The sequence below is a fragment of the Cupressus sempervirens genome, chromosome 9, assembly GCF_028749045.1.
Source record: "Cupressus sempervirens isolate cs-2001-9-10 chromosome 9, ASM2874904v1, whole genome shotgun sequence".
Classification (NCBI taxonomy): domain Eukaryota; kingdom Viridiplantae; phylum Streptophyta; class Pinopsida; order Cupressales; family Cupressaceae; genus Cupressus; species Cupressus sempervirens.
The window spans coordinates 550950148-550968629 of NC_143126.1; the positions used below are offsets into that span (position 1 = coordinate 550950148).

Genomic DNA, 18482 nt, shown 5'->3' on the forward strand with positions numbered 1-18482 from the left:
AAAAGATTAGGTTATAACATTATCCTATACCCAGTTCAAACATTGAATTACCTTGCAGTGTTTTGTAACCATCAACAACTTTCCTATTTCCACGAATAGATTGGTACATAGCCAAACCTAAACACCTAATAGCCTCTGCACAACATTAATTGGTAAATTGGGACTAATTCCTAGATCCAACAAAAGCAAATGACACCTAGCATTTCTGTGATCCAATAACCTAAAGAGAAATTCTAGCACACAATAAAAGAGAAAAGATCTAGACTAATATCATGACAAAATAACACAAAGGAGATGAAGCACTTTATTGTAGACTAAAGAAAAATATGAAATATAATTCTTTCCTCTGCAATCCATTAAGCCTGATATAAGAAATCATACACACAATGTTTTTATGGAAATGAACAATAGTTTTCTTAATTACTAAATTCTACTATGGAGAACCTTTATTGAGAAGTAAAATAACACCAACCAATCATGTATAAGCTACACAATAATGAATCAAAATATCATTTTGAGGATTTGAACAATATTCAAAGCATAAAAGACAACCTCAACAACTATGAGAATGTTGTTGTCAGTAAATAACAACTATAAAAAAAAAATCACTTGGATTCCCCTCAAAAATATTCTTGGTGCCAAATTAAAAAGTCAGTCAAATGCATTTGTCATATTAAAAAAATGTCACTCAAATAAGTAATAACCTAGAAGAGAAACTATGAGAGGATTGCACTTGCTTTAAACAGATATGTAATGATCAGTCAAGTGCTCAAGAATTTATGTCAGAAAAATGATTTAAGCGCTACATTCTTCCCAATAATAGAATGGGTGAATCCCAGAAGGAAAACATCAACTCTTCAGTTGCAAGAGAATGTACATGTCAATCTCATATCGATTCCCTACCCATAATCCTACAAATAGAATCAAGAAAGCAATGGTTAATACCATCAATGAAATGACTTGAATTTTCATGATGAGCTAAAATGGTTGAATGAAAAATGCATATATTTATTTGCAAGTTAATTTACTTAACCAACGTCAACTCATAACCATGTAATTGAAACCATCTTCAGGTAAAACATTACTAGACATATTATTACACACAAAATTATTGAAAAAATATACATTAGATGGCTACTGATACATTAAGCACTTTCTAAGACCATAAAAATTTGTACACAATAATGGCATAACAATTCACTAATTGGTAACTAGGATTCCATGTTCACAACCAACAAGGTCATATTTAATGGACTCATTACACAACTAACCATGAATATTGGTTATGTCATATACTTTACAGGCCCTACACCCTAGCATTCATAGTGGGGCCCATGATTTACACTTATACCTGTGTACATCAAACTATGCTTTCAACAACTCAAAAGCATTAAATAAGAACCATATCATGATTAGACAAAAGAAACTAAATAAAATAAATGCAAATTGAATGCTAGTCTCCTTGATGCAACGATGTGTTCTTATTTATACTTTAGTGATTAACACTAAAATTTTAAAATAACCTATTTAATCCTTAGGTTGAACAATTGTGTTGAAATCTATTGATTCTTCAAGCAACAATATTAAGTCCAAACCAAGAAATTATCAAGCAAAAAACTATGAACACCAAGTTTAATAGGTGCTTACGTTAGGGAATATGGGCAAGTGTCATAGTCTGTGATCACAAAATCCTAAGATAGGTGTCACCCTTCAAGTAGTGAAAGATACAATGAGAAATCACAACTCAAACTATTTTCCTAAGCAATGTTTTGCAGACCATTTTCCTGGGAAAAGTTATGCAAATCAAAACTCAAAAATTCTCTACCAATTAGAGCTTAGTTTGGAGCACAAAACATACAATGGTGAACTACCCTAATTCTTTTGATACCATATAAACTTTCAAGAACAGAAAGCAAATTTCAAGCGATAGAGAGAAAACATTGATATAAATATCATTATAAATGTTTCCAGTTGCCTAAATCACCTCTTCTAGCAAGGCCAAATATCCCACTTTTGTATAAATGCGGTATTGTACTTGCCGACAAAAAAAACACCTTGCATTCAACACAAATTTAAATGGTATAAAATTTTAATAAAATAATATCTAGAGTAAACATAAAAATCACTAGAAACTTTAACAAGTTTAAAAGACATATAATCATTAACAAAAGGTCAAGATATATGACTTTCTAGAATTAGATGGGCCTCCCAATCTAGCAAGATTACTTTATCCTAAAGTTGGAGCATTCATCAATAAGATGTAGGTAATTGAATATAGATAAATTTAGAAATATGAAAGTCTATATGTTATTATTGGTTATTTGATTTTCTTCCTTTTGCAAACAATGTGTAGAAATGACCAAGAGATTTGATAACTTGCAGGAGGGCAAAGTGAGATGTGGGGTTGTTGGAAAACTTCACTACAATGATGTTATGCTTTCTAAAAAAGATAAAAAAATATATCATGAGCCATCCTATAGACAACGAAATCCAGGGTGTGAGATGAACAGTTGGCTCTATTTAGTCAACCTTAAATATAACTGTGATGTGATTTTGATTTTAAGTGACAACCATTATGTGTATGACAATGCATAGCCAAAAATAAGAACATAGATTCACCCCAGTAAAACCAACATCCATTTCCATTTTAGGTAATCTTGATGATCTTCTTGACATATTTTCAAGACATTATGTCAAATAGTTCACTCGCTTTGATACCATAGAAGCATAAATTGTTTTGGGAAAATTTTGACAAATCAAGAGTAGGATTTTATTTTTTAATCAAGAATTAATCACAAAAAAATTGGATTTTCAAAAAGATGTAAAAACTTGGATGTAAATCAATAAAGAATAGTCACTTTAAAAAATTAAGGGGCATTTATACATCATAGATATAATGAGTGAATAAAATATAGAGTTTAACTAGTAGATTGTAGAGAATAAATTTTCATCATTTATAATTGCATATAGATGCCACTGATTTCATTGCAAAAACATACCACAATAGCATAAAAGATTTTTAAAAATTAAATATTATATCTAAAATCAAATATCTATAATTTTGTATTTATTCATATTATACTTAGTAGTTCATCATTTAATGTTAAGAGTTTCATTTTGCATCATATTTGATAATCTATTATTAAGAAAAAAGTTAAACATTGAATTATTACAATTAGAATTATTGTTATTTTTATTATAAATATTGTTAATGAAATTTATGTTTTATATTTGTTTTAGAACTCTTAAAGACTCTTTGAAATCATATTTGGAGTTAACATTTTGAACCAGACTCAACATAAAATATCATCAAAAAGAAATTAGACTCAACGAAAAACATCATCAGAAAGAGGAGCTTTCCACATAATAAACAATGTGCCAATCGATCATTGGAAAATTACATACATTATAAAACAGTTTTCTAATATCATTCAAATTTTATCTCTCTCCAAGCTGGTAGGATTGCAGTTGTTTCATATATGTTGTTTGATTATAGAATAAAGGAAACTGTAGTATCCTCCTTTTTAAAGAACCAGACAGGACAATGGGAAAAAGGTTTTGTTTAATAGTAGCAGACAGTAGGGATTTTTTTGGGATGGGTAGATGTTCTGTTTAATATGTTGCCATATAATTAGTTGATTTAGTATCTTTTCTTTGCAAGTCTCAAAACAATTTTTATTTCTTTAAGGTAGTTTTGTTTGTCTAGGTTGTACTTAACGTAAGATTTGAAACTTGAAATTTCAACTATTTGATACTTATCATTATCTGTGGCTTCTCTGAAACTGCTAGTAAGAAAATATCTTGTAACTTACATCCACAAGAATAGAGATTGTGAGGTTGGCAGTCGAGAACTGAGGTTGGAAAGACAAAAATTGCATATTCCACAAAAGTTTATTTGGAACAAAAAAGCTGGTAGAAAAATACCTTTGTTACATCACAAATATGGTGAAAAACAACTCTACAACTTGTGTATGCAACACATCTCTACAACACGGCTCTGGATCCTTCTCTACAACTCATGTACGCAACAAACACCCACTCTCCGAAATCCGTGATGCAGCAAACACGGTTCTCAATGAAGAATGGCTCACAAAGCGACATCTAAATAGGAAAAGAACGTTGTTTTTTGGCCCAGTTTAGGGTTTTATTTTGCATCATTTTTTCTAAGAGCGATTAATCATGATTAACCCATGATTTTTCTTCCAATTAATCGCAATTTGTCATGTATTTTAATCGTTGACCGGTCATCGATATTTTTGCAGAATTTATCCAGAATAAATCAGTGTCATGCCCGATTGCTGATTAATCGCAATTACTCTCAATCGGAGATTTTCGCTCCACTGGCCCATACCCTATTCCACAACTCTCATTTTTTCATAGACGGGGAGGGTGCTCTGACGAGTTTCAGAGACTACCTTTACACCTGCCAGTGGAACCTTTGTTTTGCTGATTGGAGTCTGAAAACAAAGATTGGGTTGATTGGAGTCCTTAAACATTTTTTTCTTGTCTCCTCAACTTGACAATTGTCAAATTGACTTCTTATTGATTGTTGGTAGCTAGGAAATCAAAGTCGGGGAGTTTTATGATGACCAAATCTCCACATACTTTACAATCACATGTTTCAAATTTGAGAGCTCACTAATTCTTGAAAGTGCCATGTTCTGTATTGCTACACTTATTTGAATTCTTTATTTGTGTGGTTTTGTTTCCAAATGTTCCTTCATTCTGATTTTCAAGGCCTAAGCATAGTGCCAATTTTCAAGTCCTTAACAATTCTTTTGGCTGAAAAGTAAAACAGAGGAAGGTTTTTTTTAATTTTTTGCAGTCAAATTCTAGCTTTCATAATAAAATGTCAAATTATTTCACTAGAATTCTATATTTTGATAAATTTTATTAATAGATTTTTTTAATATGTTTTGCTTATTGAATGCAATTATATAATTTGGGTTATAGTGACTAGGCATGCTCTAAAAAAGTGTTGCTTAGCCTAACCCATGATTTAATTTATCTTTTCAAGTATTTCTTTGAAAAGCTAATTTTAAAAGCAAGAAAAGTTATTTCCTTCCTCAATATCCACAGTTTCAAATCTATTTCTATGCATTGCAGGATGCAATTTCTACATTGTCCTCAAGAATTGCTCAACAAGCACTATAAAAAACTTATACAATGTGATGCTTGTTTACATTTTCTGATAAATAAGCGTTTCCCAAGTATAAGTTCTCCATTTTTTGTTGCTAGAAGTATAGCATTTCATGACTAAAATGAGCGACCCCACTACAGATATGATCAAGATAACAAATCTCATATATTGTCACAATTTGATCATTTGAAAATAAGTATCTTTTTCCCTTGTCATAAATCCCTGATGTGTCACCTCCTATGTCTAAAACATTGATTCCACAATGTGAAGCACTCAACTCTAAAATAAGGACATATACAACTTCCCCCTGTTCAGGTATGTTTTATGAACTCTTAGCATTGTCCATTAACATCATCTGTTATGCACAAATTTTATACTGATTCTTAAAATGATTTAGTTTCTTGGAAATTTGGAGTTCAATTCTACTTGGAAGTAAAATCAGTGGTATTTTACTTTTAGGTACTGTAAATTAGTGGTATCTTACCTATAGTTACTACACATCAGATAGAAACTATATAGCTTTGCACATTTTACAATCAAAAATGATATTGGCAACTCCTACTCATCTAAATCTCACATCGTACTACCCATTTACAGAGGGCCAGATGAAAGAGAGGTTTTATCAAGCTACTGTCAAGAGGATTGAGGATGTGTTATTTGGAAGAAAGATCATTATGTTTATTTTGTATGTTGTGTATGTTACATTTGCACAGTAAGTCAAAGTCATGCCCAACCGGTGAATTTTACCGTATCTTCTAATTTGACTTTTGTCTTTCACCAAAAACCCAAAAATGCCACCCCAATGCCTAAGACAATAATATTGATTGTTTGATAAAGAGTGAGGCTTTTAAATATTTATGGGATAGTTTCTTGGTAACTCAATCCATTACTGCCTCTTTATCAACTGTCATGAGTTAAGTAAAAGTAGACTTCAATGACATTTTTCCATGATCGTCACCTTGGTCCCATGGTTCTATATTCACGAGTCTATTATTCTTTATTCTCCAAGAATATTCACAATTTTTTTTTTCACAATGAAAGGTAAAAACTTAAGTGAAAAATGTAGCTCACAAGGGACTTCTATGTAGCAGTTATCTGATAATACAAAATGACTTTTCCAATACTCTAATTTCTAAAAGACATGTCAAAGAAAAGCTGCTCTGTTGAGGAACCCCACAGGTATCTTCTCCAGTTTTACTCAAACACTATTGAACAAGGAACCAAACTATCATACACTCTTGACCAAAGATCTATAAAACATGCATCCCCCTCATTTAGACAAAACAGGGTTTGAGGACTCTTGATTAAAAAACAATTTAAAATAGCAAGCACTTGAAATATCGACTCAAACAATTCATTAACGTGTCTTCCCTGGAAAAAGAACAGATCCACCAGGCATTGTTTCACTAAATCCAATAAACAAATCATTCCAGAAGAGGCTATCCCATTCTAGACTTTCCTCATAAATCCAAGCATTATTATTAATTTATTTGTAGTGGGCCCACCAGTCCTTTTATTCTCAAATTTGCTGTCAGTTGGCATGATATCCTTTTGGGTTTTACATTTGAAAGGACTGCAAAATCTCGGCCTGTGAAAAGGACAAATTTGAAGGAACATTGAAAAACAAAATTGAATCTGAAACTTTGTCTGCAAAGGCTTCTATAGACTCTAATCCAAAAGGTGAGCATTTATGTAGAGGTGAAGAAAATAGATTCGTTTTGTAAATTTTCAGCAAAGTTTTTCAGAATAGTTTTTAATCAAATCAAATTTATTGAACGGCTGAAAAACTCCAATAATAATCATAAAATTGAAAAACTCCAGTTCAATAAATTTGATTTGTAAATGAAAACCTTGAAGGAATCTTTTCAGTACTTCATCATGTATGATAGAGTTTGCTGACTTTTCTGGTGACAAATCTGAGATTTCCTTCCATCATTCAGGTAAAACTATGTTATCAGTTGGAACATTATATGGACTATAATCTTTATTTTCTATTAGAAGAGAACTTGCTTCTGATTCTTCCTCTATCACAACTGAATGTTGCTGTCGCAAAAACACACTGCCAAGACCTATTTCCGGACATCCCATGAAGCTTCACACTCAAAAAGCACATTCTCTTCTGAAAAACTTTATAAGGAAGATGACTCCTGCTCTTGTGAAATGTTTTGCATGCTTTTGGTAAGCTTTTCAAGAGATAATGGTCACTGGCGGAACCTAGAAATACATTTCTTGGAGGGTACTGGAGAGTCCCATACAGAAGATTGAACTGTAACTGTACTATAATTTTTAGTTACACCACCATGGTGCATGCATCCTACTGAATATGATATTCCTGACACAGAACTTGATCTGGTACTTGCATCTTCATCTGGAACTTTTCTATATTGTTGGTTGGACTTTGTCACTTTAAATTCTATTTGGCAATGAGCATCACAGGGCTCCTTTTTATGTGATTTCTACTTTCACTTCTACAATATTTTTTCCCCAAGGGCCATTTGCAATTTAAAGACTCATTGGTCCCACATCCTCCAGAATGCATAGATATGTAATTTTGCCAAAAATTTGAGGAAGTGTGACGATATTCTGTAATTTGTGTATGTCGTGGTTAAAAATCAACAGGTGTATTGGTGAGTGTCCTGAATTATAATTCAAATTTGAATTGACAATTAAACTATGTTGCCAATTCGGATTCTGGTTCAGATGTGGGTTCGAAATTCACTTAAAAAATTTGGGCTGGGTTCGGATTACAAGATTTTTTATTTTTTATTTTTATTTAAATATGTACACATATGCTGCAGCAAATAAGTTCATACACCACTATGCTAATAACTTAGAATACAATGTCATTTTAGGTCTGCTGTAGCATAAAAGCCCAAAACGATGTCATTTTAGGTAAAACGAAGAAAAAAAGTGCTTTATTGAACTGTTGAAAAGTCCACAAAAAAGTTGTCATTTCCCAAATTCACAATGAAGTCGTTGAAATTCTGCCCAGGCTCGTTTTACCTAAACCAAATTTGATTTAAATTCCCACAAAGTCGACCAGGGTTTGAACTTATGAAGCCGTAGAGAATTCACCAGGAAAATGGTGAATTTGACACGAATGCAAACCGACTACGAATTTGGGCGAATCAAATTTCAACTTTCAGCTTTCTGTAGCGAATATGGTAACTTAGCAATTAAATGTAACATTGAAGGATTGAATAGTGGATTCTCAATTATCAAATAGATATGATTAAATGTGATAAAAAATTTGAGTGTTTGTGGATCATCTAGCATTTGTGCTAGACTTAATTTTGCTCCATATTCTTTGACTTAATCAAAATAATAGTCGATAATATTTAGTATTCACTATTCTCTTACTAATATTGTCCCTAAATAGGAACAAACCTGCAACGTTATACTTCAGATTTAAATCATTTTTTATTTTTTCTTAGTTTGACTCTTTCAACTAATTTGATTATTACCTGTTTGCTTGCATGCCAATGGTTTTAAATTGAACACCTAGAGTATTTTCCTATAAAATTAAATAAATTATAGGAAAATGAATACGAGAATTACTATAAGATTAATAATCTGAACATTACAAAGCACTGCATCAACATCACAATAGTGACCTGCAAAATCCTCTACTTCAAAAACTGCTCTTGCTGGGTCGCATTTTTTAAATGTAGGGTTTCTGCCAATTCCAATTTTTCTCATGAATACTATTATCTGAAACTAAATGTATAGTCTCTAAAAATATATACAGTTATGTTGCTTATCTCAGAATTCAACTGGCATCTAAGGGAAACAAAAGTGTCCAGTCATAATCACAATACCAAATGTATAACAAACTGGCTTAAATTTTTTATTGTCTCATAGATTGTAATAACCCTGACCTGGTTACCACTTGGACAACTCCGATTTCACCAATTTTTCACACCCATCAGATAGTTGGGTATTTTGTCAAACACTTGGCAAATGAACTCTCCAGCAATGTGATTGAAAATGCAAATATATTTTAATATTCTCTTTTGATGTAGTCGATCGTAAGTATTGCTTATGTTTAATTCTTCTTTGATAATAATAATAGTAAAAGAAATGCAAAGCCAAGGCAATTCTTAATTCTGCAAAATTATTTGATGGAAAGTAAATACAGTACTGAAATGAACTTATTCCAAATTAAATTGCATACAAGGAACCTGTTTACAGATGATATGCATTAAGACTTGACCATTCTCAACGTGCAGCTCCAAAACTGAGTGAGCATACCCTAGACTCCTTCCAGACCATACGCAGGGCTCCAAGTTATGCCCGCGGCCCTCTCACAGCCCTTCAAATCAATTTGCAAGTCCCCTCGTCGCTAATGACAGCCCCTGCCAATGAATTGCAGGCCCCTGATAATGAGTGCAGCATCCAACATAGAGATCGCAGGTCCCTTAAAATCAAACACTGCCCTATATTTCAAATTGCAGGGCTCTAGACGTGAAACACAGGCCAGAATATCCAAATGCAGCCCCTGTATATTCAATCACAGGTTTGGTAAAACCCAAATGCTACCTGACAATGCTTAACCGTAGCCACAGATATTGGATGGAGACCCTGTAAGGTTGATCGCAGGTATGAATTAGACGAAAACTCTGCTGCAATTGGTAATTGCAGCCTTGTTTGTACCACAAATTCCAAGCAATGATCTCAGATATAATTAATAAATAACCCCCAGTAGTGATCGCAGATATATTGTAATCAAGCTTCAGTAATGATGCCTCCCCAGTAACTGAATATATAGAATTGGAGAGCTTCAGCCAGAATGTATTTATTAATTCAATCCAAATACAATGCCTCAGCCAAACCGAACCTTTCAGCAGTGGTGAATAGAATTAATGATAGTTCTTGATTTCTTAGCTACAATATTCTCTCCCGGCAACAGACAAATACAGTAAGGAGAATCAACCAAACTCAGAATTAAATCACTATACCTCAGCAGTGATTCAAAATACCTCTCAGCTTCAAATCCTTATTGTTAGATTGTGGTGACTGATCAGGAAAGTACTGTACATACTTCATAAATTTTTTGAAAAAAATTTTGGGGCTCTATTATATCAAGATTTTGGGCCAACATGTAATTATTAATTATAACCCTAGAGCGATAAAAATACTTTTATAAAAGGGCTTAGGGTTAGGGATTGTTTCATAAGGTGATGCAAAAATTGGTTCTTGCGACGGTATTGAGCTGTAAGGGATTACGGATTGTAATTAGGTTGATTGTAATAATATTGGACTTGTTGTTTGGTGGACGTAGCCCAGGGATTGGGTGAATCAGGTTAAATCCTGGTGTCTTGTGTTTTTTTTCCTGTTTGATCTATTATTTTCTGATATTGGTTATATTTGCATGTAATTGTTATTTATGTCTGTGGTTTATTCCTAACAAGTGGTATCAAAACAAGGTTTTTTTCAATTATCTTTTGCAGGAAGGTTTCACATTTGAGTGGGTGCGATGGCAGACAAGGGTAAGCTGAGGGTTGACAGGTTTAATGGGCAGAACTTCCAGTTATGGAAGATGCAAATGGAAGTCTATCTTTATCAGAAGGATTTATGGAAGCCGTTGAAAGGCAAAACCAAGAATTAGGGATCTATGTCAAATGATGAATGAGATCTTTTAGACAGAAAGACACTTGGAAGCATTCGATTATGTCTGGCACCATCGGTGGCATTTAATATTACAAAAGCAAAGACAACAGAAGAATTGATGCAAACCCTAGCAAAATTGTATGAAAAGCCCTCCGCTTCAAATAAGGTATTTTTCATGAAGCATTTATTTAATATAAAAATAGCAGAAGGTGGATCTGTTGTGGATCATTTAAATGAGTTGAATACTATTACTAGTCAGTTATCTTCTGTAAGTATCCATTTTGATGAAGAAATTAGGGCTCTCTTGATTTTGTGTTCTTTGCCTGAAAGCTGGAATGGCTTGGTAATGGCTGTGAGTAATTCTATTTCTAGATCTAGTATCCTAAAATATGATGATGTGATCGGTGTTATTTTGACTGAGGAAACTAGTAGGAAAACCTCAGGTAAATCTACATCAAGAAGTGTTTTGAACGCACAAAGTCGAGGCAGAATAACAAAGAGAGGAAATAATTTTAAAAATCGTGAGAAATCAAGAGGAAAGTCAAAGGGGAGGAGGTTTCAATCGAGAGGACCGAACGATTGCTGGTACTATGGGAAACTAGAGCATCAAAGGAAAGATTGTTGAAATCGTAAGGAAAATGAAGGAGATAAACCAAATGGAGACAAGGAGGCAAATGTGGTAAGTAACAAATTCGAAGAGGATGTTTTGCTTCTATCCTTAGAAAGTGTTGACAATTCATGGGTTTTAGATTCTAGTGCTTCATTTTATGCTACACCTTATAGAGGTTATTTCATTGATTATGTCCAAGGGGATTTTGGACTTGTTTATTTGGGAGATTATGAACTCTGCCAGATTGTTGGAAAGGGAAAAGTTAAGATTAAGTTGCAGAATAGGAATCATTGGCTACTACATGAGGTAAGACATGTTCCAAGGCTGAGTGGAAATTTAATTTCAGCAGGGCAACTCGGTGATGAGGGTTGTGTAGTTACTTTTAATGATAAAAATTGGAAGGTTTCAAAAGGTTCCCTTGTAGTAGCAAAAAACGTGAAAGTAGGCACCTTATATCTTTGTACAGGTCATATTGTTCCTTCTACTTTAATTGTTTCAGAGAAAAATAAATGTTCAAGAACAGTTGCTACAGTTGAGCAGGGAGAACAAATAGCTGTTGTAAATTCTGATACAGCGCTGTGGCACAACAGACTTGGGCACATGAGTGAGAAAGGCATGAAAGTAATTCATTCAAAGAAAGTTTTACTAGATCTAAAATGTGTTAATATGGATTTCTGTGAAAGTTGTGTGTATGGAAAACAAATGAGAGTGAGTTTTGTGAAGATTGGGAAGCAAAACAAAAAGAAGAAATTAAAGCTTGTGCATACCGATGTATGGGGACGGCTCAGGTATCTTCCCTTGGCGGCTCTCATTATTATGTTACATTTATTGATGATGCAACAAGAAAGGTATGGGTTTATTTTCTTAGACAAAAATCTAATGTATTTCAAACTTTTAAGAAATGGAAATGCTTAGTTGAAAATGAGACTGGTAAGAAATTAAAATGTCTCAGATTTGATAATGGCAATGAGTATTGCAATCATGAATTTGAAGATTATTGCTCCACTAATGGTATTTATGGATAGAAAACTATTCCAAGGACTCCACGGGAAAATGGAGTGGTTGAACGCATGAACAAGACTGTAATGGAGCATGCAAGGAGCATGAGGTTGCATGTTGGGTTGCCCTTACACATGTGGGCGGAGGCTATCAATACTGTTGTATATTTGATTAATAGAGGTCCCTCTACTCCTTTGGGTTGTGGTATTCCAAAGAAACCAAAGGAAGCATGGACTGTGTTGGTAAACAGATTTGTTCCTCTTTGACTATGACTCTTGAACGCCCAAATTATGAACAAAATCTGATTACAAACAATTGAAAAGCCACTTATGGATAGACTGGCTTCTCTCTGAATTGATAGGTACAACTCCCTATGGTAGATTTACAATGAATTATGTTTTATTTCTAAAACTAATATGGGGGTGTGTTCTTGACCCGAGAATAGAAGAGGTAAAACCAAGCCAGACCTAAACAGGATCTAACTTAGGCAAAAAAAAGATTTTTGAAAAATTGATTAAGTTTATGAACCCACACATCTTATGAACTCACAAAGCTTAATATCATAACAACTACTATTTAATTGAATTAACTAGGATCTAAAATGCAAAGGAGAAGTTAAGGGAAAAACATTTACGGGATTCCTCATTGAACATGCAATGACAATATTTATCACTTTTGTTCACTGCCTTGAAACAGGGGAATGAAACTTTGTTCTTTCCTTGCTTCAATCCAGACAAAAGAGAAAACATATAACTACAACTAACAGAAATGGAATAGAAAATAGTTGATACAAAATACCATTCAATTGACTCTGCAACATCAAGTACTTCACACCAAAAATTTGCCAACTTTTTATTAATCTTTCAATTTCATACATATAGGATTCCGAGATGACCATTGCAATAGAAGTTCAATCGGTTCATCTTCTCAAAGAATGACAAATGGTAAGAAACCAGTTTGTCGAATTGCAATAATTACATAAGAAAATGAAAAGGGGAGGGATGTGAATCACTTAGTCTTCTTCCCCTTTTCTGCTTTTTTTCTATAGGCCTTAGCATCAACTATGATTGGAATTAGCTCTTCATGCCTAGGCACGTGTATGTTGGTGTATCTCAAGAGCCACTTAGAATGTTCCCTAGACAACTACTTCGTAGCATTTAATTGATTTGGCAATTCCTCCATGGCCACATGTATGCCTCCCCTAAGTTTTTGGAGTTCCACAACTCTGTTTTGATTACTGGAAGATACATCAGTCAAACTATCTAAGAATTTTGAGAAATTCTCCTTCATGATGTTTATTCCAATGAGTGCTTTCCCTTGGCCACTATTCTGTGAATTTGTATGTAGCCTCTTCATAAGTTCAAATCCTCTTTCTTGGGTCTTCTTCACTTTATCCTTTGTTTCCTTAAGTCCTTTTTTTGCTAATAAGATCATTTCTAACTTGAACTGCTCTAAAGCCATTCAAATAGAGGTTCGTCTCCCTTTGGCAAGATTTTTGCTTCAACGCTTTCTTTGCCTTCATTTGAATGATCATCTTCAAAAGAGATACAATCTTCGCACTTCACTCTTTCTCCGGCTAGAGTACTGCTATTTGCTAAGATGTTATCCTTCTCTATTTCTAATCTTAAGATAACATTGCCGATTTGTTCTATAATAGCGACTCCCTCTAATTTGAGCTTCCCAATCTAGTCTTTACCAATTTGACCAAAGTGCCTATCTTCTTGAAGTTGAGAGATAAGAGCTTGAACTTCGGCAGCAGTAGGATTTCTTGTTACTGATACTCCGGAGATAGTTGCCAATGGAGTGACCAATTGTCTGATGAATCTGTTCAATTCTTCTATCTCAGCCTTCACCCTAGCTTTTGATAACTTCAAGTTTTCCAATTGTCCCTCAATTACTTCATTGGTTGACTTCCACAAGCCAACCTTGGTGTCATATCTAGCCTCTCCAAGGTCCACCGAGTGCAAAGTAAAATCATCAGCAATCATATCTTCAATTCTTCCTTCTTTGTTGGGCTTAGCTATTTCCATTGTTAGGTGCCCTGTTTTTGGATCTTGCCCAAGTATAGACTAAGTTTTCTACTTCTTTACCTTGGTTAATGCAGATCCAAAACGAACTGCAAGGGATATGGTATCCTTGGTGGGGGTACTTTCATCTTTCCTTTTTCTCTTTCTCTCCAGAGTATCCTCTAACCAGGAATCAGTGCCTATCACTTTGGAGAACATCCCAAGTGATTCTATGCTAAAAATCTTCTTCTTAACTGGAGTGATTGTCATCGCAATTGAAGAGAAGTGATTCTTTGGGGCTTGAGAAATGAGTTTGGAAGAGCTCTAGCCTTTCTCCAGGTCTGAGGTTTTCTTCATTGCCTCATCAAATTCAGTAGATTCACTACTACTGCTCCTTCCATCTCCCAAATCTACTATCTGTATTGGGGAGCCACTTGGTTGCAAAAGTGTAGCACTTCCTGGTGGAACTAGGCGATAATGAGGAGAGGGGACTGGTGTAACATGAGGAGAGGGAACTGGTGTAACATGAGGAGAGGGAACTAAGGTAACAACACTATCCTTTGGCTCCTCCATCTTCTTCTCTTCAACACCATTTTGGGTTTCAATAACTGGGAGGCAACCATCATGACAAGTCTTAGCTATGGGAATGCTCTTGTCTGGAGGTTGGTCACCTCCTCCCAAAGGTTGAGTTGGTCCTTGAGTGATAGCTAGTGTTATGCCTAGTGTAGCACTCTGGGAGGAAGAGGGAGTTGTAGCTACTGGAGAAGCTTCAATGGTGCCTTTACTTCGACTTCTTTTGGCAGTCCATTCGACCCACTTCCTAGTTATTTTGATGATTTGGGACATCATAGTGTCTAAATCTTCCTCAACATTCTCATAAGGCTCCAAAATGATAGGAGTGTTCCTTAACTTAGTCAAATATGTATTACTATACATATATTGCCCATCATCCTCCAATCCTTCAACATTAAGATTGCTATTATATGTTTTTATTTGCTCCATTGTGAGCCTGGCAAAAGCACGATCTCAACTTTCAAATTCATCTTTACAATCCACCCAATAGTCTTCAACAGTGGTAATGTGTTTGATCACACTCCCAATCTGCAACACATCCCTAGCATATCCATTTGGATCAAGCATAGGTCTCAAGACTTCATACATCTCCAAATTGTATTTCATCTCGAACACTTTGTAACATATTCTTTGCATCAAAGTGGGACTCGCAACTATAAGCTCCTACTTTCATAAGGAACCCATGTCCCTTCTTCTTCAAGCTTCTACTTAGCACATTCACATGGACCGCCTGCCTCACAATCTCTATCAACATGATCATGTTGCTCGGATACCTAGGCAGCTTCAAGGGGAATCCATCAAAAGCTGCAAGACGCAAATATGAGAAAGATGAGAACTAGATAAAATAGCTTCTGAACTGACTAATAGCTGCCATTGCCTCGGGGCTAAATCTCCTCTGGGCATCCTTGGAGTTCCCTACAAATTCTCATTGTGAATGTGTCATTAACTTTGACATACTCCGCATAACTATTTTGCAATTGCAAACATGGATAAAACTCATAACACTTCACATCATCAGGAAAGTTTTCTATTCTTGGAAGGCCCGGCCATTACTGTAGAGATGCTAGCATGTAAATCAGAAAGGAAGACATATAGAAAGTGTTGTAGAACTTCGCGGCACTGAGAGATCTGAAAATATTTTCACTTACCTCATGAGCCCAATCAATATATTGTGTCTCTAAACAAATAACTTATACCAGAAAGAAATATTGTTCAATGAAATTTAGAGCCTCTACCTCACCTTTCAGTCTTTGCAGGAGAACTAGAATGTCTACAATCTCGGGTTTATGGTTAGTACCAAATAGAGTTTTGGGCACCTTACTCTTGGAGCTCCACGGCTTTTGAAACCAAGATTGTATAATTTCCTTCCTCCACACCATCTTCTTCACAGAGAACTCAGAGATTGCTCCTCCTACTGTCAAGTCTGGAAACTCCTCCCATTCTAGAAGTCGGAGGCAATTCACCACAGTTTGCCTATCAATGGAGATTAATACTATATGATCAAGTAACACAATCTGTCTAGTATCTAGATTGTAGTGATTTATGCATTCATAAATCAATTATGGAGCTTGGACTACCACCGAGAAACCAATTGCCTCCACTAGTCCACTTTCTCAAAGCTTCTCAGTTATGGGATGAATTGGCTTCGACTTCAACCTCCTTTGGAAATCTTGCATATCATAAAAATGGAGTGAAGTATCTATGAAATTCTACAATGTGGACTTGATTCCATTTAGCCCATCAAACCTCGCAAATCTGGTTGCCATTCTGTCTAAGAATGAAATAAATTGAAATTTTGAATCTAGATGAATAACAGGATATTGAATTTGCAAATACAGAGTATTTGAAAGCGTTGTAATATTTAACAAAATAACAGTTCAAGAAAAAGCGATAATTTGAATAACTGTTACGTTTCCATCTATATAGGAGTCTCAATTCATCCGTTGATCTTCAGTATTTGCACCACACAAATGAATTAAAGGATAAATCCGTTGAAATAGTAAATGTAGGAGCTTCTAACGAATATTGTGGTGTCTTTTTACTATTTCCGTTGGCCCAACAGTAACTTTTCTTTCATACTTTTTCGTTTCTGATTAAGTTTCGGAGAATTATGAACAGAGTAACCCATAAGGAAATATCCACCTAATTGAATTCTGTTCAGAATATCTTTCCCACAATGGTTAGATTGTTTCCATTATCATCTTAAGATGTTTTGTGTGTAATTTGTGGGCCCAATCCACTTACAAAGTTAATTTTCTCTTGAATGTGGAGAATTGTCCTCATTGGTTGAAAACCTGTTGAGGAGAAGACGATTCTCATTTTTCCACCCAACGCTTTCCTTTTAACTTTATCCTTTGAGTTAATATTTCCTTTGAGTTTGGAAAATCTTGAAAGGACTACGAAATTCGAAAAGGGGCCCACTTCTTTGTTTCTTTCCTTTACAATTGCCTTTGGCGGAAAACAGACTTCATGGGTCCAAAGCCTGCCAAGGAGAAGTCATTTCTCAGTTTTCCACTTAAGATGATTCTGAGCATTGTGTTGAATCCTAAATATTTCCCAAGATAGAATATTCTAATGAAAATAGGAATTTTCCATTAAATAGCTCATCATCTTCTTATATAGGCCCGTAAACATCATTTATTGTTCTTCATGGAAAATCGCCTTCATGGGTAGAAAACTCGCTGAGGAGAAGGCGATGCTCGATTTTCTGAAAGCTTCTTTCTTTCATTGAAAACATGATAAGCAACAAACAAGCCCAACTTTGTGAATAACCTTCACATGTTGCGAGAATCCCCATCGAATTAGGTACTAAGCTACCCATAAACTCACAACGTCCAGGAAAACCACCCAACCATGAAATGTGGGAGAAGGGAAAGATGGAAAATTTAATGGAGACTCTTTTCACCTAAGAAAAATTAAAACTAGACCCAAACATACTTAGGCTTAACTTAAATGCAAAATTTTTCACTTTTGCAAAATGGTTACAGGGTGGAAAGTGGGGCAACAGACTGGTAAGAAGGTGAGTTATTCTTTTCTCAAAACTTTTAGTTGTGAAGCATTTCCTCACATAGATTTTGAAACTAAAACCAAGTTGGAAGCTAAGTCAAAGAAATGTGTATTTGTTGGATATGGCATTAATGAATTTGATTATAGGCTTTGGGATTTTGAAAATCATAAAATTGTAAGAAGCAAGGATGTCATATTCAATAAGAAAGTGTTGTACAAAGATTTGTTGCAGCAACATGAGAAAAAGAAGATGATTATGTAGTGATGGATGATACTCCAAAATATGATGTTGCAGCAATTCCTCATGATGTGCAAGAATTGCAACAACAAATACCACACACACTAGTGAATGTTAGATGGTCAACAAGGCAAATTAGACCTCCAGAAAGATGTTCTCCCTCTTTGTATTCTATTTTACTTACTGATGTTGGTGAACCTAAATGTTATGATGAAACTATGCAAGTGGATACTAAGATTCAGTGGGAGTCTGCAATAAAAGATGAAATGGACTCTTTCCTAAAGAATAAGACATGGGATT

At 34.6% G+C, this 18482-nt stretch overlaps 1 long non-coding RNA gene and 1 pseudogene across 5 annotated transcripts in view; both read right to left on the reverse strand.

The window, feature by feature from the left end:
• Nucleotides 1-497: 497 nt before the first annotated feature.
• LOC149539828 (uncharacterized) overlaps nucleotides 498-18482 on the reverse strand; it is a 35976-nt gene continuing 17991 nt past the window's right edge. For 3 of the 5 annotated variants that reach the window (XR_016356307.1, XR_016356310.1, XR_016356308.1), the window contains exon 5: nucleotides 498-911. This is a non-coding gene — a long non-coding RNA (uncharacterized LOC149539828). The remainder of the gene's footprint in view (nucleotides 912-18482) is intronic. The other 2 variants (XR_016356311.1, XR_016356309.1) reach the window with 2 other exon arrangements.
• Nucleotides 6869-8839, reverse strand: LOC149539829 (uncharacterized; annotated as a pseudogene).